Source organism: Tiliqua scincoides, chromosome 4 (genome assembly GCF_035046505.1).
Source record: "Tiliqua scincoides isolate rTilSci1 chromosome 4, rTilSci1.hap2, whole genome shotgun sequence".
In the NCBI taxonomy this organism is placed as follows: Eukaryota; Metazoa; Chordata; class Lepidosauria; order Squamata; family Scincidae; genus Tiliqua; species Tiliqua scincoides.
In genome coordinates, this window is record NC_089824.1 from 191,846,306 (window position 1) to 191,850,974 (window position 4,669).

The window sequence follows — 4,669 nt, forward strand, 5'->3', positions numbered from 1 at the left end:
ACTTTTAAAAAAAGGTGATCTGGAAAGAAATAATATTTTTATTTATTTATTTACAAAAAACTCAATCCATTTCTCATAAAGAGATAGCCCTAATGAATAACCTCAAGGCTTGAGGGGTTACCAGTAGATATGTGGCTCAGCTTTCACCTGCTCCCAATACCTGTCATTGATGGACTTGGGGAAAAAAGAAACGCCAGAAAAAAAGATGCTCAAACATTTATCTCCCTATAATTACAGAAGCTTGCATATTGCAGGAGCTCAGCTGATAGCAGGGCAATTAGCAGCTACCTTGCAAATTGCAGGAGCTCAGTTCTTTGCAGCACAGGTAGCAACTGTCTGATTTTTGAATAGTCTCAGGGCTGTTGATAGCTCAACTCACATGCTGTTGCTCTTCCAACACATATTATTCATTGTGATCTGCGCTGAATCTCTGTTTGCTTCTGGGTTCAATCCGAAGTGTTAGGTTTTTTTACCCTTAAATCACTATAAAGCTTGGGCCTATAATACCTGAAGAAATGCTTTACATCATCAGGCATCCGGATCTTGTGTTGCCTCACTGAGGGCACTGGGTGTCGTAAAAGTGCTATAAGGCACTCCAGCACTGGTGGTGAGTCTGCTGCACTGGTGGAAAGGCCCATAGTAGTAGGTGCTGGGACTTACCAGACACTGGAGTGCTGAATGATAAGTTCCTCTGTGGAACGGAGCAGAGGGAGGGGAGGATAGGGCCCGAGGGGGCAGCAGCAGAGTCTGCTGCTACATCCCATAGCCCCTCCTGACACATGGAGACTGACACGGGTGTCCTCGGTTCTGTGCCCGCTAAAAGTGGGTGCAGATCCAATTAGACCCATCAGGGCCACCAAGGCTTGACACAGGATACAGGAACCACTGTTGCCTTACCATGATGAGACCTCTAGGAGCTTCCTGGCCCCATAGGATACAGCAGTGACCATTTCAGCACCACTGTCTTTTTGGGCGCCAGGGAAGCTTGGAATTGGGCCTAAGTCTATCCATGCATTGAAGCCACTGGAGAAGGTCTTGCTCTGGATCTGAGGTGTAGCTGGTGTGGATTTAAGGCAGGGGCTTCTGTGCAGCCATGCCCCAGGAAGCCTCCTCTGATCGCTATCTTAGGAAGACAAGGGCAACTACCCTGTTCCACCAGACTTATGGTCCTATATGATGATTGCAGGTTGGATAGCTTTTAGTCAGTGTTTAGATGGCTTCATTTCTGTGGTTGCTTTCTTCTTTTATGTGATTTTGTTTATGTGTACTGTTATTGTTTGAAGATTGTTGCTTATACATTTTTCAATGAATGAATGACCACTGTAACTGAGAAGGACTTTGGCTCAGAAAACTTTACACGTACTGTATAGCAGTTATAGAAGAATGAAATGACAACATCCCCAAGTGGTTGATTGGCTGTACCATTTCATAGCGCAGATGGGGGATCATGTTATTGAATGTTCCACATTTGGGGGGAAAAACACTCCTCAGGTAGAAATCTAGCACATCAGGAAGGATGTCCAGCCCTATTGTAGAGATGCTAGGCTTTTTTATTTGTAAGGGAGGATTTTAATATAGGAGTGCATTCAAAAATAACATCTGCCACCCAGAGTCTGGGTAAAAACCACTCTTCTGCCTCCAGAGTCTACCATCTCATTGCGGAGTAGGCTAGAGTTTCAAAGGAGAATGGAAAGGAAGCAACACCATGGATTTCCCTAAGGACCTCCAGTGGAACCAGAATCAGAAAACAGATGCAGAAATGGGATGTTTTCCTAATATGAGAGTTCAGGGTGGGGGGGAACCAGATAGCAGAACACTGTCTGTAAATGACATCAGCCAACAGCCAGAACCCAAGCAAGACCTGAGCATACTTAACCAGAGCTTTGCCATTTTAGAATTCTTTTCCTCTGAGCCTGTAATGCTGTTTTCTCAGTAGCTTGTGAGCTGCCCACAGCGCCTTGATAAGAACTGAGGGGGATGCTGAAAAAAGACAAAGCTCCAGCTATTGCTGCAATGGTATGTGCACAGAGGCCGTAAGAGGAGGCAAGGCTGTGAGATAAAGGAGTACACCTTGACCAAAGAAGAATGTGGTAATTGGCCAGTGTATTCCAGCCTGTGAATCAGCCTCGACACTTTGGAAGCCCCTTCTTTTCACCCACCTGACTGTCCCTATTGTCACCCTGGACGAGACAAGAGCCAGTGGGCACAGGGGAAGAGGGAGGTTTTGAGCAAGTCTTGGGAGAGGTTGAGGTCGAAGAAAATGGGTTGCACACCTAGATTCGGGGTCTCTCCTCCACTATCCACTGTGGGGGCCAACTTCAAGGCTGACAGGATGATCCATCACCTTTATGGCCACAGCTAGCTTGGGTAATATGATCAGAGTTTGATCTGCCTGTTTGTATATATGCCTGTGCGGCCGTAAAAGAGTTTCACTGGCAGGTTTCTTGTGTCTTGTGTTTTGTGTCTGTGTCCTGAAATAAACTGCAGTTTGCTGGTGAACTTGCATCCAGGTGTAGTTCTTCTTACAGAGACAAATGCAATTCGGCTGCCTCTCACAGCATAGGAACTGGGAAAGAGAAGCCGAATGGAGAAGGATGCTGGTTCCTCCCTGGACCCCAGGGTCCATCTCTAACATAACAGTGTATTAGAATGGAAAACAGTAATGACCATCTAGAGACAACATGACCTGAGAATGGTTCAGAGTGACTTAATTTTGATAGTAACACCACAATGGTGTTGAACACTCTAATGAACACATTGGAGTTCAAATCTTGCCCCTACCATTAATTTCCTGGGTGGCCTTAGGCAGTGGTGTCGTTAGGGGGTGCGGGCCACAACGGGTGACACGCATGGGGGGTGACACGCACTGGGGGGATGACATGCTAAAATTGTGGTGGTTAGGAGTAACCCTATCATGTTATATACTGTTGGATACGGAAGTCAGAGCAGAATGCAATGCAAAAAGCCAGAGTGAAATATGTCCTTTCTATCAAAAGATATGGCCAAAAAACCATAGAACAAAAATGCATTGATCCCTATGGAAAGTGAAACTGAGCATTATCACGTGTTTACTCACGACTAGGCGAACTTGCTTTAGTTCATCAGAAAGGGCAGGCTGAGAGGAATCCAATGACACCAGAATGGTCCTGATCCAATGAAGGCAACCCCCCAAAACACCTGAGAAGGAAATCTCTCCCTCCAAGCGGATGAATGTATTAAGCCCTATGGAAAGCGAAACTAAGCCTCACGGTTGCGTTTACTTCCGAGTAAGCAAATGTGCCTTGGCTGGTGGTCAGGCCAGGCAAAGGGGAATGTGAAGCCACCAGAATGGTCCTGATCTGATGGAAATGGAGCTCAACAAATGCTCCAGAAGGCAGCCTCCCCCCCCCCCACCACTAAAAAGGATCAAAACAGAGGCTTCAGCTGATAAGGTGAACCTTTTTGAGACTTGCAAAGCCAGGTGGATCCTGACAGTGATCTGGTTTAAACAGAAGTTCCTCAACTGAACTCGGCGCTGGGTAGGGCTGAAAACCTTACTCATTTTGGAGGGGGAGTGTTATTGCAGGCAGGCTACAGAGGAAACTCACTTGGTGGAACAGGACTGACTTCTGCTTATTTAATTATTTGTTTTACTTTAATTATTTATACTTCTTTATTTTAATTTGCTTGATGATGTCACTTCCACCATGACCTCACTTCTCGTGGCTCTTTGACAAATTGTCATTCTAAAAAGTGGGTCTCAGTGCTAAACGTTTGAGAACTGCTGCAATAAGGTGTTAGTAAGTTGACACCCTGGGGGTGGGGGTGTGACACCACTAGTGACCAAAATCACTAAAATCATAATTTGGAAGAATAATACCATCATGTTATATATAAATCAATGTGTAATTTCATGCAGAATGTGTTCTATCTTTGTTCTATCAAACGGTACAGCCAAAAAACCAGTGGGTGCAGAGTGATGATACATCACCACGCCCACCACCTGGGGGTGTTGCCCCGCCCACTGCATGGGGGTGTGTGTGACGCGCTGGCATTCTGCACCGGGTGATGCGAACCCTAGTGACACCACTGCATTAGGCAAGGCACTTTCACTCAGCCTCAACTCTACTTCTGTGATATGGAGATAATAATGCAACATCAAGGTAACACACACTTGAAATGCTTTGCACACTCAAAAAGTGCCACACAAATGCTAAGTGTTATTACCTTGAAGTAGTACTACAAACAAGTAGATTCCAAACATTCCAGCCCGCCCTCTTAGGTTATCTGAGGGGGCTTTTCTACAAGTGCTGCCTCTGTTCCAAGTGAGAGGGCTGGCAGCTGGGGCAGTGGCGTCACTAGGATTCATGTCTCCTGCTGAGGGAGGCCTGCGCATCACCCCATGTAGTGGGCGGGGCAATGCCTCAGGTGGGCATGGTGATGTATCATTGCCTTGCCCCCATCGGTTTTTGGGTTGTACCTTTTGTTATAACACAGATATTTCCATGTGGTTTGTTTCATTGCATTCTGCATGAAATTACGCATTGATTGATATATAACATGATGGTCTTATTATTCCTCCAAATTCTGATTTTTGTGATTTTGAAAACTTGTAGAGTCTCAAACACACACACCCGTGTCAACTTACTAACACCTTATTGCAGCAGTTCTCAAACTTTTAGCACTGGGA